Consider the following 21,881-nt stretch of genomic DNA (forward strand, 5'->3'; position numbering starts at 1 on the left):
ATATAGCTTTATTACCCATGTACCTAGATCACCTAGCAGATGTAGCGTAATTTGCTTTTGCTTGGTTTGTTATTTAGCTACGTTCAAACTCAGCATATTAAAGGATAATTGTCAGATAATCTGAGTACATTAACATAAATACTTAGAACGATTATGGACCTTTGACTTAAAACTTAAAATGTGTTGGATTAACTCAGAAAAATAGAGCTAATAGCTAATTTGCCTATTTGGATTTAAAAGGCAACACAGTTTTTTTTTTTAACAACCTTTAACTGTTCGGTCTAACAGTGAGGTCTGCAGGTGGGGGCTTCTGAGATGTACAGTCTGAAGCCAGCCTGTCTTGACTTTGCACTTTTACTTTTTCTTACTTGAATGCGGAGTGCTAAACTGATGCTTGATTGGGATCTTAATGGCATATTTTGAAGCCTCGGGTCACAGATAGAGGGCCTGAGTCATTAAGAATGGATGGTCATCGTTAACTTGATAGTCATTAGCTCTAAAAAAAACAAAACAAACAAACGTGCATCATCTGCTCCTACTATCTGCTCCATCCTAAGGTCTTAATTAATGAAACATATGGCCTTTATTGCATTCGGACACATAAAATGTTTTCCTGAATGTGGGAAGATGCTATCTGCACCTTCACTCTGCATGGAGCTGCCCTCTCATACCCTTGGAGCACTGTTCTGTCCACATGAAGATGGTGAGCTGCCAGGGCAAACTTGTCCAGGTTTTTTGTAAGGCCAGCCTTGAAACATGTGAAATGAATGGTTTGTTAAGAATTTTCCTCCCTAAAGGGAGCACACAAGGACAAGTCAAAGAAAAACGTGTATCCTCTTCATGCATTACAGCTTCAGACTGTCACCTGTGGATGAGGTGTCAGAGAGCAAGACAGTTTGTGCACAACATCTCTATCATTTATCCCTCTGGGAATGGATGTTATTTTTTTACTCTAACTGATATAAGTGCCTGTGAATTATATCTTGTGTAATGATGCCAGCTACAGAAAACGTATCTTAATGACTTTTTTTATTTATCACCAGAAAGTTTGTGCGAGACATCTAAATACTGCTACAGTATGAAACTACCAACCCTTAGCAGATGGTGATGTTTTTAACTCTGTAGATGGATTTTTACCTTTGTGATATGGACTCTTTTTGCAAAGGTGCTTAAGGCTTCTCTTGTCACTGCAACACAACTTTTCCTCTGCTGACAAATTATTAGGCCCAGATGATCCAGAACCTTCTGATGTAATTAGACCACAAGCTACCACTGGCTAACTTCTGCTACCAGTAGGGTCAACCCACAAAATGCATCATCACTGTGAATAAACACAGAAATTGTTCCCCTCTGCATGCATGTTTGGATGCTGTTTGTTACCATGGTGATTTTATGCAATGCTCACTGCATCATGTTAACATTTCTCTTTCATGTGCTGAAATGCAGCAACACGTACAAATCCTTTCGGTCCATTCTATTGACATGTGACATGAGTAAACCTGACAGTTCTTCATGTTAAAGTCGATTTCCCACCCTCCAAAAATATGCTGACTAGGTGCCGCCTTCCTTTACTGTACATGCTCTGCCATGATGGATTAATTCAACTCTTTAATGGGATGCCATGATGAAAGCTTGGACCACTACCATGTCCGCTTTGCTGACGCTGTGGAAAGCACGTTTGAACGTGCAGAGGAAATGCACACACAAACACTTAAAAAGAGGGTTTCCACTCTTCTTCTCTCATTAATGTGGGCATGGTAGTCAGTATTTTTCCCAGGAATGGAATGAGACTCAATACAACGAATCAGCTGATAAATGCTCAAAGATTTCCTCTGTACTTTAGTTATTGAAGGCTTTCAATAACTAGGCCTACTGGAGAAACTAAAACTCCCATCTGGCGATGATATGCCCCTGTGGGGTGAACAGTTGTTGCGCTGTGGGAGAACAGTGGGTGGGTCAAGAAGAGCTGGGGTGGTCTCTGTGGAAGTGTGGTTGTAGAATACTATAAGCATGGGATGAGCATAAGGCCTGAAGACCTTGGTCTTTGACCTCCAAATCCTAATCACTTAATCCTGAAGTCAGGGTGGATATATGTGCATAGTTTGAGAAATATATCTCAAACCATTCTTGACAGATAACATTCATAAAGAAAGATAAAGATGAAGCCATGATGGTGGATGTTTGTGCAAAACTGATGAGATTTCCTCAAAGCTTTCTCTAGATATTAGGTTCAGAAGCAAGTGATGAACATGAGGCCCAACAACCCTGAGCTTTGGCCTGTAACCTTCAGAATCTTTTTGGTTCATCCTTGAGTCAGAATTGATATGCCCTACAAGGACAAAAGTATTTGGCCACACCTGTTAGTTAATTTTTCAGGTGTTTGAGTCAGACCCATTGCCACCTAAAGGTGTATCAAGTTAAACATGTAGCCATCCAGTCTTCATTTGCAAAAGTTTTCAATACAAAATGGGTCCACAGTGAATTGTGAGTGATATTACTAGAAAGTGGAAGCATTTAGGAACATCAGCTACTCAGCCACAAAGCAGAGGACCATGTAAAAGCACAGAACGGGGTCAACGACTTCTGTGGCTCATGGTGCCTGACATTTGCCAACACTTTTCTGAGTCCATAAGAGTTCTGAACTTCCACTGGCATTAACGTTAGCCCAAAAACTGTTCAGCAGGAGCTTCATGAAATGGGTTTCCATGGCCCAGCAGCTACATGCAAGCCCCACAACACCAAGTCCAATGCCACAGAGTAGTGTAAAGCACACCAACAATGAACTGTGCTACACTGGAAATATTTTCAATGGAGTGACCAATCATGCTTCTCTGTTTGGCAGTCAATGTTAACTGCCTGACTGCATTGTGCCAACTATGAAGTTCGGTGGAAGAGGGATAATGATATGGGGCTGTTTTTTTCAAGTTTGGGCTAGGCCCCTTATCTCCAGTGAAGGAAACTCTTTTGAATTGATGGGCTTGGCTCTACTTGGTTTTACTTGGCACGCAAGCCCAGCTGGTGTTTTTCCACCACAACCAATCATCCTGAGCTGATGACGTGGCGCTGATGTTAGATAGCTGTGCCTCAGTAAGCAATGATTTGTTCCACCAAAAGAAGAAGAAGCACTGTTTCTTCTCCTTCATCAATTGGTAATCGAAATGGTATTTCAGAGTTTGGTGCAGTGGTTGCTACTTAAACACGTCTGCAAGGCATCCCTGAATAATGATGAACCGCTGTAATGTCACTTCGACGTACTTGGAGACAGCTCCAGAGCAGAACCGTACTGGTTATAGCTCAGCATAGCCCAGGACTGTCCAAAATGGTGTTGGAAAAGTTCATCAGCACCGTTTGGTTTGGATCAGCACAGCCAAAAGTCATAGTGGAAAGCCCCATTAATGCGTCAGTATACCAAGACATTTTGGACAATGCTATGCTTCCAACTTTGTGGCAACAATCTAGGGAATTCCCTTTTCTACTCCAACATGACTGTGCCCCAGTGCACAAAGAAAAGACTATAAAGGCATGGTTTGATGAGTTTGGCGTGGAGGAACTTGACAGGCCTTCACTGAGTCCATGCCTCAACCCCATCAAACGCCTTTGGGATGAACTGGAACGGAGATCGCGAGCCAGGCATTCTCATGCAACATCAGTGCCTGACCTCATAAATACGCTACAGCTCCATATTAAAGTACATATGTTTTAATACAATGTCATTAAAGTTGTTGTTGTAATGGTCAGGTGGCCAAATACTTTTCTCTTTGTGAAAAGTTTGAAGAATCAGCTCATTCTCAAGTCATACTGGATATTTGTGCAAAGTTTAAAAGGAATTCTTCATACTGTTCATGTGGTATCACAGGCAGTAGTACAGAGGTTTTCACTGTTCCCTTATAGCTTGTGTTAATGTTGATACTTGAGGCATATGTCAGTGATTCTTAGTCCACCACAGGTCTGTAAAGAATCAGTTCAGTGTTGTTTTGCCTCATAGATACACAATATAAAGCTTTCCAGATCCACATAAGCGTAGCCTCCTATAGATTTTCCATCTTTGTGTGTTATTAATGAGACTCCTGGCAATGGCTCCATCATAAAAAACATCACATGGACATTCTTGGGTGGAGCAGCTGGAAAGAACAGAGATTTCGGGTCATCTTCAACCTTAAATGCACCATGATGTGTTTTGTTTCTGTCACATCTGCTCATAAGATTGAAGAAAAATGTACACATTTTGATTTCAAAGTTCTTTTCGTTTGCAAACCTGGCAGCTGACGCATCATACTCGCTGTTTTCAACCCATAGTGCTCTGGGAAGGTTTGCACTCGCTCTGTTGGCAGACAAGGGGAGCTGCTTGGCCGCTCACCTCGGCCCAGTAAATCAGAACCAGGCTGAAATGGAAAAGAGAGAAAAATGCCCAACAAACATGTCGGGACCTGAGCGAGAGATTAATGGAGTCTCTCAAACATCTAGTGGACACTTGCGACTCAAACCACTGAAACCACATTGGTAAAAGTTCAGGTTAATGATGCTGGTGAAAAGGAACTGTTGGTCACTTTCAGTGCACCACATGGAGACGCAAAACGTTTAAGTATCATTTAAAAGCCTTTCTGTGTGGGTTTCTTCATTTAAATTCTGGTATTCCTCAACCTAACACCTGCCAATGGTGCTGTGTACTTTTTACTAATAAGCCTAAACGGATGCTCAACTTTTAAACACATTAAAATGGTTTAAAGCAAATGGTTAGTTTCAGACTGTTGTGACACTGCAGCCCTTTGATAATTTACTGAAGATATTGTAAACCTTAGCAGGTACTTGGACATATGCTATATTGCCAAAAGTATTCACTCACCCATCCAAATAATTTAAATCAGGTGTTCCAATCACTTCCATGGCTACAGGTGTACAAAATCAAGCACTTAGGCATGCAGATTTTGAAAGAATGGGTTGCTCTCAGGAGCTCAGTGAATTCCAGTGTGGTACTGGAATAGGTTGCCACCTGTGCAACAAGTCCAGTCATGAAATTTCCTCACTCCTAAATTTTCCACAGTCAACTGTCAGTGGTATTATAACAAAGTGGAAGCGATTTGGAATGACAGCCACGAAGTGGTAGGCCACATAAAATGACGGAGCGGGGTCAGCGGATGCTGAGGCGTCTAGTGTGCAGAGGTCGCCAACTTTCTGCAGAGTCAATCGCTACAGCCCTCCAAACTTCATGTGGCCTTCAGTTTAGCTCAAGAACAGTGCATAGAGAGCTTCATGGAATGGGTTTCCATGGCCAAGCAGTTGCATCCAAGCCATACATCGGCAAGTGCATTGCAAAGCGTCAGATGCAGTGGTGTAAAGCACGCCGCCACTGGACTCTAGAGCAGTGGAGACGCGTTCTCTGGAGTGACAAATTGCCCTTCTCCATCTGGTAATCTAATGGACAAGTCTCGGTTTGGCAGTTGCCAGGAGAACAGTACTTGACTGACTGCATTGTGCAAAGTGTTAAGTTTGGTGGAGGGGGGATTGTGGTGTGGGGTTGTTTTTCAGGAGCTGGGCTTGACCCCTTAGTTCCAGAGAAAGGAACTCTGAATGCTTCAGCATACCAAGAGATTTTGGACAATTCTGAAGAAATCAGATCAGACCGAATCGTTCTGTATTTTAATGAATTGTCAGTGAATCAAATTGTAGCCTGTGAATCGAGATTCAAATTGAATCGTCTCGAAAAGGAGAGATTCACACCCGAATTAGCTACATTAGCTTATGTTACATCTACTAAAGCAAATATCATTTTAGCTTTGATTTAGCTACATAGCTACTATTTAACTATGTTTGCTAAAGCCCACATTGCTAAAGCTAAAGCAAACATAGCTACATAGCTACATTGCCACATTAACTACATAGCAAGTATAGCTACCTTAGCTTTGGCTAAAGCTAGGCTGACTATTTTTAAAGCAGGTCTAAACATGATTTAATCCAGGACTAGACTTCTGACCTTTTTCTGGTTCTATTTGTGAAATATTGCTCAGTCTGGTTATTTCATGAAAGTAACTGTCAGACTTTTTGAATAAAGTTGCATTTAAAATAAAAGTGGAATTATGTTGTACTGGCAATTTACATCACTTCTGTTGTTAAAGAAGCTTCATCTCACAGTAGTGATTTGTAAGAGCTCTGAGTCGGAGATTTGCGGTCTGCAGCCAAACCCCTCTCCAGTGTTTGGATCCGTCATCAGTTGGTTTTAGCTAATCATCGATATTTGTGTACCTACATGAACTGTGGCTGACATCAGCCACTTTACAGCCACCCTACATGAAGCCTTGCTTAACTTATAGTTTTCCTGTTTTGCTGCCTTCCTATTTGTTTCTATTTTACGGCACAGCCAAGTTCAAGTGTTGGAAGAATGGTGGTTGCTAATACAGTTAGCAGCCATCCAGCTATAAAAACCACAAGGCCACTAAAGTCAGAGTACTAGACGTTGCATGACAGCTAAAATGGCGCTCATGTCACCTCAAACATGAAAACCAGCCACTAAACCTTGCATTAATCTGGTCGATTCTCTGTTTGATTTTGTGTGTGAATGTGTGCACGGCTGATTGTAACCTAAAGGAAAGGCTGTAAACAGTGAACCAAACCAAACAGACAGGATTCCTCCATTATCATATGAATAAGTATCTACACACAGCTTCACTTTGATACCTCCAAATAAGGTCATTTCCCACAGTGCCGCTGGCCCAGAACCCAATTGTTGGCCTGTCACTGCCGTCGCTGGTGCCTCCACTTTGCATTTGTGTGTCTGCCTTTGTACGTGTGCAGGGTCTGTTTAGTCCATCAGGGCTGAGACGCTGCAGCCAGAGATGAGAATGGCAGATCTTCCACGTCACTGCTGGTAGAGTACTTAGAGTCTGGGTTGAGATTTGTGCATGAAATAATGCACAGAGTACTTTAAAGGCTTCCGTTGGGAATGAGAAGCATATCATAGACAAACAAGGAATTTGTGTCTGTTAACAGTAAAGATATAATGACAAAAACAGGCAGTGTAATATTTCAAAAACACAAAAGTAATCTCAAGATAAACACTACTTTTGAGGCAAATTAAATTCACCAGACCATGTTTGGTTGGTGGGCTGTCCTTCTTGTGCCATCTTAGCTTTACAGTGTCACACATGACATCCATCACATTCCCTTTCACTGGTAAATCGAGCCGCATCAAAGCTCCCAGTGCTCTGACCCTCTAAGTGAAACATCATTGTAGCTCATTATGGTAAAGCACACGTCGATGTTCTGCTGACCACAAACTTCATGAAGGGTCATTCTCGGTGTATGAGAACATGTTGAGGATTTTTCCCAGAGTTGTTGACTTTGTTGGTTTCACAACTGCCTTGTAATATTACGTTAGCTAAAAAAACTGCTGGGCAGAAATGTCGCAATCAGTCCTTCACTCAATCTGTGTTTGTATAGCACCAATTCGTAACCAAAGTTATCTCAAGACACTAAGGTAAGGTAAGAAGAATCGGCCCAAGAACAGGACTTTGAGGAACTACGTGGCTAACTTTGGTGTATGTAGAAGACTTATCATGAACATGTACAAACTGAGATCAATCAAATGTATCAATAGAATTTGAAGAATTTTTAGATATTATATGGCATGGCATAATTTTCCCAAAAAATTGAGACACTGTGTTGGACATACAGGAAGGATTTGATGCTTTTCAGAAACTAGAATATCCACATTTCATTGAAAAAAAAACACAAAGAAAAAATTACAAAGTCAAACATTGAAACTGATAAAGCAAGTCATTTTTTAAAAATTATCCTGATGAATTTGGTGCAACAACACCTTCCAAAATAGATGGGACAGTGGCAACAAAAGATGAGAGAGGTCCAGCAAAAAGAAGCCAAGACAGTCTAGCGGCAGACTCGGCAGATTCCCCTTTTTGTAAACCACTACTGTGAGACCTTCAAAATAAAAATCAGACTAAACTTCCAGGTGCAGTTAGGGTCAGGGTTGAGGTAAGGGTCAAGATACCAAAAGTCAAATATCCACAACCTGATCTGCAAAAACTGATTGCAGAATGTTTAATAAAGCTGACTAAAATCTGCTTACTGGAGAAAAAGCTTGTTCTTCATGAAAACACTCTAAAGGCCCGAACATGAAAGATAGTTTCTTAAAAACAGTTAAGTTTGTCAGGGTCAACAATTTTTATGTTGTAGTTTTATTTATTTTTATTTTTTAATTCTTCAAAAATTGTGGTTTTGCAAAACATCACATGACAGGCCTTACTAATTTTACAGTGTCCCAACTTTAGTGGAAATGGGGTTTTATGACTGCGGTATTTTCACACAGCAGCTGCGTTTTTGACTTTGGAAAAGGATGGATATCTGTTCATCTTTAACTCTAGACCAAAGTCATTGCAGTGTATTCAGGATGTAAGCAGGCCTGATAGGTAGGCTGATCCAAACACAGTGTTAAGTGTTTATTGAGAGTTAACAGTTACCATAATTTGTTTGAGCTTAGGGTTATGTACATGCCTCTTAAAGGTTGAGTTCAGTGACATTTAGTGAGAACGGAGTATTTTGATACTGAGAAGCATGAAAATGGCAATAGTGCTGTCAAAGACAGTTAACAATCTCTATGTATGATCCACATCCCCTATATCAAATCCTTACTGCACACAACTTTATTTTGATTGGGTAAAGTTTTTGTTTTAATGATCATACTACTTTCAAGTGATTTTTGTAGTTTCCTGCTTAACAAATGCTGACAAAATTGTCTTTTGTTTGACGAGAAGACATTAAATCTAAGATCTGCATGGATATGAGGCCCTGTCACCCTTTAAACAGGTTGTTTATCCAGACGTCTCCTCAGGCTATATCATTTTTCTGCACTCCACCCTTCATCAAGCTTCCTTTGATCAAACCTGCCCAAATAATAACAGGTGATAGCTTTTTCTAACACCACTATAAAAGCTATAACACTCTGGCATATCATTCCAATCCAATCAAATCCAAGTTGACCAAAATGCTAAGCAATAAATTTTAAAATTATAAAACCCAATAAAAAAAAAAAAAAAAGACACAAAAGATACAGCCTCCATGGGGTCCAAAAACATCAACTTTTCAGTCTTGCTCTCATTGAGCCTGAGAAAATTTTACATCCTGAGACAATTCAAGAATGCTCTCAAAGGTTCTGAAGCTTTGACTGTCAAGTGGAACCCAGAGGCTTTGTACAAATGTCTGCTAAAGCTAATGAAGCTAAGACGTAGATGTAGCTTATGAAGCTAAATCGAAAGCTCATGGAGCTGTGTTAGCTACACAAGCTATGTAAGATTCACGGAGACATAGACACATAGCTTAAGTAGCTACATCTAAAGCTAACATAGCTATGTTAGCTAAGCTATGCTATGATTACAATAGCTTAGCTATGTTAACTACTGCTAAAGAAGCTATGTCAGACATGTAGATTGCCAAGCTAAGCAGCTAACATAGCTAAGTAGTTAAAGTAGCTAAATATAAAGCTAAAAAAGCTGCATTAGCTACATTATCTATGTGAGCTACAGTTTTGTAAGCTATGTAAGCTATATAGATAGCAGTTTTATTATGTAGCTAAATTCAAAGCTCACAAAATGTTGTTTGCTAAGTTATCTTATGCTATGTTTACCTCTAGATAATTAGCTTATTTATGTAGCTATGTTAGTTTTTGCTAAAGCTAATGTATCTACATTGGCTAACATGGTAATGTTGACTGTATAGCTAGTGTAGCTACATTAGTTTTAGCTAACAAAGATAAAGTGAGCCACTATTTGAGTGTCTACTTCTAAAACGGTTGATGACCTCTGACCTCTGTTTTTTTAATTTATGAAATGTTGCTTACTCTGTAATGTTTGGTTATTTAATGAATGTAACTGTCAGACTTTGTTTATGAACAAAGTTAAATTAAAAAATAAAAATAAAGCTTCTGAAACGCTGTACTGGCAAATTACACGACATTCGTTCGGACAGAGGTAGCGTCTCACAGTAGTGGTCTGCAAGAGGGGGCGTCTGAGATCTGCAGTCTGTAGCCAGACCCCTCTGAAAATCTGAAGGAAGTACCAATGTGAATTCATAGCTGAGAATAAAGGCAGTTTGAATTTGCTGCCTTAGAATTTAAATGAATTATGCCATATCAATATTCATAATGTCAAACATTATACCTTTAATGACTACTCAAATGGTTTTCTTTCTTTACTGATATTTGTTATTTGCTAGCAGAGATTGTGTTTGTGCAGGAACAATAGTAACTGGTATCACTGAGGGTTCAGGGTAGATTAAAAAGTGAGATTTCAGAGACAGAAAAGGCAAATAAAAACACTATGAATGAATGGATGGCAGGGATCCAAACATATGATAGTGATAAAACATACACTGATGTCAAATAAAACATAGATACAGCCTCCAGCTCTGCTTGAAAGATCCTATATGTCCATGTTTGCATGTTGAGTGATGAGTCTATTAGTGTTTGGTTCGTCTCCTCACTAAGGCATGTCTGCACAGGCAAACACACCTATACATGTCTTTTTCAACAGAAGCTAATCAGCAGTAATGTGTGTCATATAATAAGGATGTACCTTAAATACTGGTATTAAACTTCCAAAAGACTTTGTCTGACTGACATAAATCTCACCTGTGCTAGCTGAAAAACTGTTTTCTCTTCTGCCCAGACAGTCAGGACTGTCACCATTAGAGTGTCTGCATCGGCCTTTAACTCACCCCCAATCCTTCCCAGTTTACAACAAAACAAAGATACACCAAGGTCACAGCCTGATATGGACCCTTGCCCTCTCTCAGAAACCTCTTTTCTTCTGAGCACAGCTAATACCTGTAAATTCCTTCTCATCTTCCCCTTTCATTCCCTTCTCCAAACAAACTGAACAAACTTTAGGCTACCTGGAATTCCTTTAAGCCAGCTGCTTCATCCTGGTTCATTTCTCCTGTCTTGACATCTCTAAGCTTGTTTTTTACCTCTTGATCTCTTCACACACTGCACTATTCTTTAAAACTCTTAAGTAGGGAGATAATGAGTCCAATTTTGGCAAAGTTTCAGTAATTTTAAGCTTCAAAATGTTAACTTGCCGAGTTTCTGTGTTTGAGGTGTGTTCAAAGAACATCAGGGCAGCACCGTTTTAAAACGTTAATACCGATTAGTCAGTCAAGGACAAAAATGATAGCCTGTGGCTTGTTTGCCAATGTTTACACCGTCTCAATGACTTCATTAATAGTTTTAGTTTGTTTATAAATTTTTAGCTAAATATCTTTAAATTTTTCTCTGCTGTCTTCCAGGTTTATTTAATCTTTAGTTTGTGTGACCAGAGATTTTATCAGATCTCCAGTTTTAATGCCTCATTTTGACTGACGTACGGGACATGTGTCTATGATGCCTATCTAAAAGGGGTCTGACTGTAGACTGCAGATCTAACATGCATGAATAGAAGTGATATAAGTTGCAGGTAAGTGTTCCTAGTCTTCAAAGTTTTTTTTTTTTAAATTCAACTTTATCCTTAAAGTCTGGCCATTACGTCCACGAAATAACCACACTGCAAAAAGTACAGACTGAGCAACATATTTAAGAAAAAAAGGTTGAAGGACTAATCCAGGATTGAATTCTGTATAGACCCCTTTTAGAAGTAGTTACGTGAACAGTGGCTTACTTTAGCATCCATATCTACATAGTTTACATTACTGTGTGCCAATGTAGCTAAGTTAGCTTTAGCTTCAGCAATGTGAGTTTTAGCAAATGAAGCCTGTACTAATGTGGCTACATTAATTATGTATAAAGCATAGCTACTTAAATAATGTAGATACGTAGCTCACATTTTAAAAGCTAAAGCTAATGTATTAAATTAGGAGTGAGGTGTGTTTAAACAACAGGGTAGCACTGATTTTAAATGCTTAATACTGAATAGTCAGTGTTTTTGACAGTCATAGCTATGTTAGCTATGTAGCTACATAGCTACATAACGTATATTGCTACATTATGTTTCACATCCTTAGTTACATAGTTAAAGCACCGTTAGCCACTGTAGCTAAGTTAGCTTTAGCTTCTGCAATGTGAGTGTTAGCAAATATAGCCTGTACTAATGTGGCTACATTACCTATGTATAAAGCATAGCTACATAGACAATGTAGATACGTAGCTCACATTTTAAAAGCTAAAGCTAATGTAGTTAAATTAGGAGTGAGGTGTGTTTAAACAACATCAGGTTAGCACCGACTAGTCAGTGTTTTTGACAGTCATAGCTATGTAGCTACGTAGCTACATTACCTATGTAACTTACCTAGCAAATGTATCTTAGTTATCTTTAGCTAAATTAGCTGCCACAGCTATGATTGCTATGTAGCTAAGTTACCCAACCACCTAACCTACCTACCACAAAATATGTTGCTACGTTATGTTTAACATCCTTAGTTACATAGTTAAAGCACTGTTAGCCCCTGTAGCTAAGTTAGCTTTAGATTAAGCATCGTGAGTTTTAGCAAATGCAGCTACTGCTTGCGCAGGTACCTACATAGCTAACAAAGCAACCTATATAATGCAGATACATAGCTAACATATTTAAAGCTAAAGCCTTCATAGCTACACTAGCTCAAGTAAGAAACACACAAGCTTACACAGCTTCACCAAAATTTAGATGTTGCTTAAGCTATGTTACCTATATTAGCTATGTGACTACATTAACTATGTAAATTATCCATCTAACATGTCTTAGTTGGCTGTAGCTTTAGCTACATTAGCTATGTTTGTTTCATTGCTACTTTAACTATGTAACTTATGTAGCTAAATAAGACATGTTATGTTGGGATAAGCGACGTGGATTTCATGGGGCAAAGACTTGGTGTATATGGTACATGAAGAATGTTGTAGTTTTAGAGACCTCTTGTAAAAAGAGCCATAAAACTTAGAAACTCATCATCCCAGAATCTGTTGCAGCACCTGCAGGTGTGACACATTCTCCTCCTATCTTATATTTTAACTCTGAGACTGATTTTGGTCCCTTTTGCTTGTTTTCCCCTGGTGCCCAGTTATTTATTCATCTTAATAAATATTTGTATTTTCCTATATCAATACTTCTAATAATGATTATCAATATGTTAATACTATCCTAAATCTAGCATTAAAAGTCCCAACAGTTAGTTTAAGCCTATGCTCTCTTAGCTTTGTTAGTGTTTTAATGAAAGATGAGCTTTTTCCTTTGAGCAGACTTCTGTGGTTACGTCGATGTCATAACTTTCTATCTGCTCAAATTTCCTGACTGACCTGACTGATAAAAACCAGATCAAAAAGTTATTTGTAATCATATAAAAATGCTTGTAAATCTGCATTGTAACTAGCCTATTCACTATTAACAGCTTGTTGGCTAAGCTAGCATACTGTGATACCGTTTTTCCAAAATCCACCTCAAAAGTTCATTTTACGTGCTAAAGGCATATTCCAGATGAAAACATTATTGTGGGGATGACTGTCACAGGCACATTGGATATCACAGATGTATTGGAATAAATGAACTTTGAGTTGACTTGCCTCCAAAAACATAACTAAATAGAAACTAAGGGATGAAGTCAGGGCTTTTGATCGTTGGGGAATTAATCTTACAGCATGGTGTGCTTTTGTCGTCATAATGTTGCTCTATTCACACCATAGGAGTAAAACTATTACAAGTCCCATTGTTTGTCCTCATGTCCCGCCATAGTCTCTCACATTTCACCTTTGGTTCATTTTGATATCATCTGACAGCTAAGTGGAGGAGGATCTCTGATCTCTTGGTGCTTTTTAAATTCCCCATGAAGCCGTACTTAAGAAAGCTCTGACGTCATTTCAAGCTGCCAGACTGAAGAGGCCACCCAATTGCCACAAGGTCACAGGTTAAACAGCACACAAGTCTCCACAACAGCCACGTGTCACCGCCTGCTCACTCTATTAGACAGCGCCTGCTTCCCATCATATTCTGCCTAAGATTGTTCCCCATTGTTGCAAAATGCGCCAGGTATGATCTCACTACTGGTCCAGGACACCTGGCTTTATCCTCATCACTCTACATTCCTCCTGGCCTCCGACCTTTTTCTGTGCTGGTCTTTTCCTGTTGTCCTCCCTTCCATCTGTGGACACAATCTGAGGATCAGGGGTTACTTTAACTCTGGGTGACAAAGTGTATCATATTTTACACAAGAGCCTGAAAAAGTTAAATGACCAATCCAAAAAAGAGATTTCCTGAGAGTGATATGATCTGTTTAGGCCAAAGTATGTGTGGTCTGCCCTTTGCCTTCTGCAGGGAAAGTCCATCAGGTTGAGAGAGTGCAAGTGAGACAGGATGAAACCTGCTTTTCTGTTACTTGATCCGTTGTTCTGAAGAGAAAGAAGAGAAACAGATGATGATAAGGACAAAGGAAGGTAGACAGTCTTTCTTCTGCTGTGCTAAAATTCACATCCTGTTGGTGCAAGCATTAAATTAATTCTGCTGATCTTAATATAACTCTCTTATGACTTTACAGCAAAAAAGTTGGTAAAGAGCTAGGCTTTAAAGACTGAGGGGTGGTTTTGTGTGCACAGCACACCTGCGGGAGGTTTCCAAGGCATCTTACAGCTGTGCCCAATGGAAAAGTAGCAAACTGTGGGCCTTAATTTTCAAGAAGACCCTGTAGAGTGGTTTGTTAGACAGAATCACTTAATTTGGGAACAGTAGCTAAATCTGTGTCCATCAGGAAGGTAAAACTCAGAAGTCTTTAAAACATGATTATAAGGTGTACAGAGCAGTGGTGGACTCAGGGGCAAAAATGATTAAAAGGGTACTATGCATTTCTTCACCCACTGGATGGGAACTCAACAGGAACTGAAGTAAGTCTTGTCCAGTTGAAGGAAATGGGGTGATGAGTTCACTGAACAAGTGTGGCAGTCCCGGTATCTTAGCATGCAGATGAGTGTCGCAGTCTTTCTTACTATACTCTGGTGAGGCCTGCTTGCATGCATCATGACTCTGCCGTGCCCAAAAGTACTGCCCCTGGACGCTGATTGGTCCTGTCACATTCTAACCAGGCCCAAACGGTTCAGATGGGAGGTTTGCAAGATGGATTTGCCAGTAAGAAACATGGAAACAGGTGAATCCATCTGCTTTGCAAGGTTAGAGTGAACTCCTTTGGGACAACTTCTATTCTGCGCCTTTTTTTGGGGGTATCTTTGGCAAGACTGTGTATCTAAGGTGACATGTTCAAGAAAGCATGGGAGGAGTTCACTGCTTGATATGGGAACAGCAGCACTTCTATAGGTACCGCATACTGGGTGCGCAGGACCCAGTGGGCTGGTCCAGATGCTCATGCCTCATGGAGGGGCCAGCTGGTAAGAAACCTGGAGAGAAGGGGCATGGGCGTGGCGGAGGTCGAGCAGTACAGGACCAAGGTTGACGAAACAACCAAGTTTTGTCTACTGAAAGAGTAGAAAATGGGAGAACATTATCACATTTTTCCCACTCAATGGTTCACTTCCACCGCACTTTTTCAAACATAATATAATAAATGTGCAATCCATCCAAGGTCATTTGACTGTACGTTCATCCCTTGCTACTGAATTTGATAGCTCAAGAATGCTTTAAGAGATATTCTTTCAACTTTGCACAATGTGCACTCTGGCTCAAGAATGAACTGATAAGATTTTGGAGGTCTTATGTTCATCAGTTGTTTTTAAAGGTGACGTCTCAAGAATGCTCAGAGGGACTCAGAGGCCTGTAACTGCCAAGTGGTGGGTCTGGTTTTTACTCTGTAAAGTACTTTAAATTGTTTTGCATCAACTATACTCTATGAACAAGCTTTTCTTCGTTAGTGTGTATTACCACTCTAATGTGTCATCTCCAACTTGGAAATCTATCTTTAGTAACAGTTGTTTATGACAAAATCCAATAACTGCTGAATGTATGGAAATGTCACAACTCATGAGAGGAACTAAGTCTGGAATTACACAAGAATAGATTACCGACAGCTTTATCCATTAATCATTGTTCCAGTCAAAGTTCAATCACTGCTTTATGACGCAAAATGAATTACAAGATAGGGATCTGACTCTTTGACTCACTTGCCAACCAAACACATGGCTGCTAATGGAGGCGAATGCGGAAGCTTAACTTGTGATCTTCCCGAACAAGCATGACACGGTTTCTTGTAATGCACCAGCTGGTTGGCTTTGGTAGGAATACAGGCCCATTCCAGAGAGCTAAGAGGGTGGTCCCCATTTAATGAAAATACTGCACTATATTATTTTAAAGCATGTTCAAATTACGTCCATACTGCCTGAGTCAGATCCAAGCAATTCTGCAGTTCAGTCACAACAGGAAAAACACTTTGAGCATTGCAGTGTTCCCAGGACTTTAGTTTCTTACCACTCACTGTACATGGTCCTCCATAAATGAGTGAATATCACAAAATCTACCGGATGAATTGTTGAAAAATGTGGTACAGATGTTCATCGTTCCAAGAGGATTAAACCTACTGAATGTTGTGATCTTCAGACTTTTTAACTTGTCGTGACGATGAGCTGAACAGTCTGGAAGTATGGATTCCTGTATTATTACCTGGTATTATTACCTGGTCCTGTACACTACCTACCTACCTTACCTACTGTATGTATTTTAGTGACATCATGAGGCATTGATTTTTTTTTTTTTTTTTTTTTTTTTAAGATTTATTTTTTTTATTTTTGGGCCTTTTCATGTCTTTATTTGATAGAGTAAGGACAGTGGATAGACTCGGAAACAGGGAAGAGAGTGGGGGAGAGACATGCGGTAAAGGGCCACAGGCCGGATTCGAACCCAGGCCACCCGCGTACATGGGCAGCGCCCTAAACCACGCGACCATCTGCGCTCCTGATAAGGCTTGGATTTTTAAAGGCTTTTTGGTTGCATTAGCCTTGAATTTAAGATAAACTGCTGAAAGTCTTACACAACACTACTATGCAATGACAACAGATTTGATGATGTGCTCATGACACTCCTTGTGACGGTACTCTCTGACCACTCAGTAGTGGCTGGGGCGTGACATCACATTTCAGTACCAGATCAGCTCAAATGGAACTTCACCAAATAAAGGAGTAGAGTACGCCACATTTCCCACACCTGCTCATCAGACAGGGATTCAGCGCTGGCTTCTGCCCTCTTCACTCTCCACTACTGAAAGGATCCTGGTCAGTTTCTTTTCCTCTAATTACCCACACCAATGAAATCGGCAGGGGGTTATGTAAAGGGTTCCATATCTGTTTCTTTGTTTGTATGTGCACAAGATAACTCGAGAACGGAACATCGCAAACTTTCTGGGAATATTGGGATAGTGACAGGAAAGAATCGAATAGATTTTGGTGATGATCTGCGCACCCATTCGGTTTTTCTAGGACTTCGAATTTTGAACACCATAGTAATCAATGGGAGCATGGGTTCCTCGGTGGCGCTGCTTAGGCGTGGGCCTGCCGCCACAGACGGCCATTCTAGTTTGTAATATGCTTAAATTCAGCAGGTTGTCTCATCTGTCTGGTCTGTGTTTTGAAAATCAGTCCAGTATCAGTGTTGTGTGTTGAAAAAGGACCATGAAGACTACCAATGTGAGACTTCTACCTCCCACATAGTGCCCCAAAGTGCTACGTAGCTACATTACCTACAAAATATAGCTACATAAATAATAAAATTATGTAGCTAATATATTTGCAGTTTAAGCTAACATAGCTACATTAGCTTTGGAACAACACACAGGCTAATGTAGCTTCTTAAGCATTAGTTTTGGCTCTAGCTACTATGTCTATGTTAGCTACATAGCTTCACTACCTATGTAACTTTCCCTAATAATGTATCATAGCTAGCTTAAGCATTAGCTATGTTAGCTGCATTAGCTATGTTTGCTATGAAGGAAAGTTACCTATGCAACTTATGGAGCTAAGTTATGTTTAGCATCCTAAGTTAAATAGTTAATGTGACTATGTAAACCACTGTAATCCATTTTTTTTGTCTTGTTTGGCAATTTTGTCCAGTATCAGTGTTGTGTGTTGAAAGAGGACCATAAAGACTACCAATGTGAGCCTTCTACCTCCCACATAGTGCCCCAAAGTGCCCTACTCCCCCCAATCCCCTCTCTGTTTTTGGCTAATAGACCCCAAAGTCCATTAAGGAAACCAAAACAAACCTAATCAAGATTGTGGGTTAAACAGAGAAGAAGGTTTTTGTGGGGGGAGGTGCAAACCTGAATAGATTAGACAGAAGTATGTGTGGTACTTTTGTATGTGCCTTGGGGCAGTCAGTACGGAGGCTGAATGAGGATGAATGACAGAGAGAGTGTGAAAAGGGAGAAAGGGAGTTTGTGTGCTGCATTTCCTTATAAGCTCCATACTGGGGCCTATCATTACCAGATGTCACAGTGAAGGAAGCTGCCAGACGAATCGCTCCTTTTCCTCGTCTCAATTTTCCTTCACCCTCTTCATTTTTTTTTCCTCTCCTCCTTCTCCATTTCCAGCTGTTCCTCGGTGCACGCAGCGAGAGCGGGGCAAGTTCTCCACCAATTGTTTCAGTCCTGAGAGGAGCTTGGCGGTCGGACCCCTCCCTCCTTCTATCTCTCTCCCCTCTGTCTCCCTTCCTTTCTCTCTCTCTCTCTCCTCCCCTTGTTGTGACAGAGCACACCTGCTTGATCTTGGCTACACGCGCTCTCGAGTCCAATTACCACATAGGCCCTCGCAGCCACTTCGCAGTCTCATCCCCCCCACTCGGCTGGATTTTTGGGAGTCAAGCTCATCTCGCCTACTTCTACTCTCTTTGACTTGCTTCTACTGAGAACAGGTAGGTTTATCTTCAAGTCTGGGTGTAGAAAATTAAGGGTCATTATGGGAAGAGTGGGATTAAGAATGAGGATTAGGTTTTTGGGTGCAAAAGTAGACATGGAAAGGCTTGATTTTCCTGCATTTTGAACAATGCAAAGTACATTATATTCACCCTATTTGCAGATGACATTAGCTTATACATATAAGATAACTGCTTACCTTTATGTCTTATATCATGCACATATATGTGCATATAACTGAGCATGATTTTTATGCATTTATGAGTATTCCAGATGCATCGCCAGGTCTTGTTCCCACAGCTCTCATGGCTTTGACTTTAATCATTTCCAGGGAAAAGTGAGAGCAATGGCCGTAGAAGGGGGTGTGGTGCTGAAGTTGATGCTTGTATCTCAATCCACTGCCAAAAACTTATTCTCCTAGCTCATCATTAATTCCCAAAGCATCCAGTTCCAATTGATGCTTTCGCAGTTTTTAGCTTGACTTTATTTGTTGCCGTCTATGTTGAAATGATGGGAATCTTGTTTGTTGATTGTTTGGATGTAGCCCATATGGAGGAACATTTTCCAGGAGTCTTTGAGTGTTTGTTTGCAAAGATTTGTAATGCTTACATAAGGCAAAGAGGGTTAGTGGGAAATTTAGATTCTGCACTTATTTGCTTGACTCATTCGTCATAATTTGCCAACATCAGTGGAAAAGATTGCATTTATATTTACCTGTTCTGTCTTTTATTCTCATTCTTTCTCCCTGTGGCATATAGGCAGTCTGCAAGCAAATGAGGTGGGAAAGGGTCAAAACAACAATCAGGACTCCTTTGTGTTCATTCAGCCCATGTCAAGACTTTAATTTGCTTCTTTCTACACTTACCATCTGAGCAGCTCATTTGAGAAAGCAACCAGACCATTTCAACCCCAATCTCTTATCTGTCTGCCTCTCTGGCCCTGTTTCTTCTCAAACTAAGCCGTCTCCTCTGCCCACTGTGGCGATCACTCAGTCCTGTGTTTTCACAGTAGCACCCGAATTGCTAGGGGCAACTTAAAAAGTTAGAGGCTTTGAAGAAAAAGCTGTACCTGGCAACGCACAGCGCCATTAATCCGGTAATGGTGCGGCTTCCTGTATCAAAGGGGTCCAGACAAGCCATCACACAGCTAACTCATTACATCCTTTTATGCCAGCAAAGAAAAGGGCTAATAAGGCTCAGCTGCAGTGGTACTAACACAATCAAACTGCTCTCAAATTGGAATAAAGGCTTAGAGAGTGGACGAAAGTATGTTTAGAGCAGTAAAAGTTCATATTTTTGAGTTGAGCTGAGCAGATGTTTTAAATTTGAACCAGGAATGAGTGTTTGGAGGGGGACAAGGCCCAGTTTGCACTCAGGGGCTTGCATTTTTTCCATCTGGACTTCAACTGTCTGGGTCGACTTGAGCGCAAGAACAATGGAATTAAATGGACATCAGCCACGGAGGCTTTTTTTCCCCCCAGAAAGTTCCACATGTCCGTTTTTTTTCTGGTTTGAAGGGTCAGTCAGAGAAAGAAAACACACATAAGCTATGGGAGAGAAAGGAAGGGGAAAGAGCACAAAAAGGGAGGAGGAGATGGAAAGAGAAGAAAGGGAGAGGCTGGGCAGCTTGGTCCACGTCTGTGTGGCGCAGACTGTTGATAATGGGACTGAGGTTGATGGCAGTCCGACAGCTCTTCTCATGGAACAGCTGAAATGTGGTCGCTGGCTTTCTCATGCTATGGCCATCACCTCATATGATCTTTCAGGAACAAGTTATAGCCATATTCTCTCTTTTTAGCTGAACTGGATTAATCGTAGTGGTAAGAATTGATTGTCCTGAGCCAAAAACCTCCCATTCTCCCATGGGAGCGTGTATCAGCCTTGTTCCAGACAAGGCCTGTGTTGTTACTTTGTTTGTTGGCTGTATCATTGCATATTTTCAGCTACACATGGTCCTGCTCAAAGAAATCCCCGAAGACCTATAACCACATGCAGAGAAAAGATCTTAAGTATTGATCATGCCAATGTGTGCTTTTAAGAAAGGCTTGGGTTACTTTTTTAATGGGGCCACACGTGTTTCAATCGTCCTGTGGCCTTGTAAATACCTTCCTGTGATTCATTGCTGACGGATGCTCAGAGAAGCAGGTCTGGGGAGAGTTAAAGACCAAGGGGGGAGGTTGCAGACATGGATGAATGGTGGGATGGTAGTTGGTATCTGCTTTGCATTGGTTCCCTCATTGCAGTGTGCTTTGATTAAACTCAGTCCTGTTGTGTTTCTTTCATAGATTGTGATGAGTTTGCTTGATATGGTAATCGAGTATCTCATTAGTTTTCTAAGCCTGAAAGTTGAAATGACAAAGAGGAAGAGAGTGACAAAGCAAAAGGAGGGAACATTACTTTACTCCCTCATGCAAGCTTCCTGTCTGGGAATCATTAGTAATGCTGGGGCCAGACTTTGGGGAGAGTGAAGATATGAGACAAAAAGTCAGATGCAAAGTGATGGATTGCAGGTCTCAGATAAAGAAGAAGCAATAGTTTGAGTGAATCTTCCCTCACAGATGCTCTATACCCACCTTAGCTCCATATGCAGTGCACCAAAAGGCATCTGCTGACCATTTGAAACACTTAAGGGCTGTGATTCATCATTTCTCTCAGTGCAGATGCTGCTTGCAGAAAGTTCATGTTCTATTTTGCCCATACTGACCTCTTTTTTGTGTGTGTTTTGCAGCGACATCTTTTCTGAGAATTTCTTAAAAGTCTTATAAGCAGGAAACAACTTTGGGTACCAATTTTTGCCACATTAGTGTCAGTCCACTTCTTGTAAATAAAGCCTGTCCCATTTTCATCTTGTAAACTGGCATACAGCCGTGACATGATGCAACGCTGGCTGTGTTCCTGAATGAAGAAATGCTGCACGGATAGGGTGGAAAGATTTGGAGTGGCTTGTTTTTAATTAAGATAAATCACACAAAAGGGAGTGATGTACAGCATATCAGTGCTGCTGCCATTTGCCTCTAGGCATAGACCAGTGACTCCCAGAGTGGGGCCTGTGGCTCCTTAGGGGGGCCCGATGCG

The 21,881-nt window shown here is 40.7% G+C and overlaps 1 protein-coding gene across 1 annotated transcript in view; it reads left to right on the forward strand.

Annotated features, from left to right (window-relative positions):
• The first annotated feature begins 18,477 nt into the window (after positions 1-18,477).
• The window catches only part of dcn (decorin), a 33,717-nt gene continuing 30,313 nt past the window's right edge, over positions 18,478-21,881 (forward strand). The window contains exon 1 of the mRNA XM_041780660.1: positions 18,478-18,806. The gene's annotated coding sequence lies outside the window, so the exon portion shown is untranslated. The remainder of the gene's footprint in view (positions 18,807-21,881) is intronic.

Source organism: Cheilinus undulatus, linkage group 23 (assembly GCF_018320785.1).
Source record: "Cheilinus undulatus linkage group 23, ASM1832078v1, whole genome shotgun sequence".
NCBI classification, from domain to species: Eukaryota; Metazoa; Chordata; class Actinopteri; order Labriformes; family Labridae; genus Cheilinus; species Cheilinus undulatus.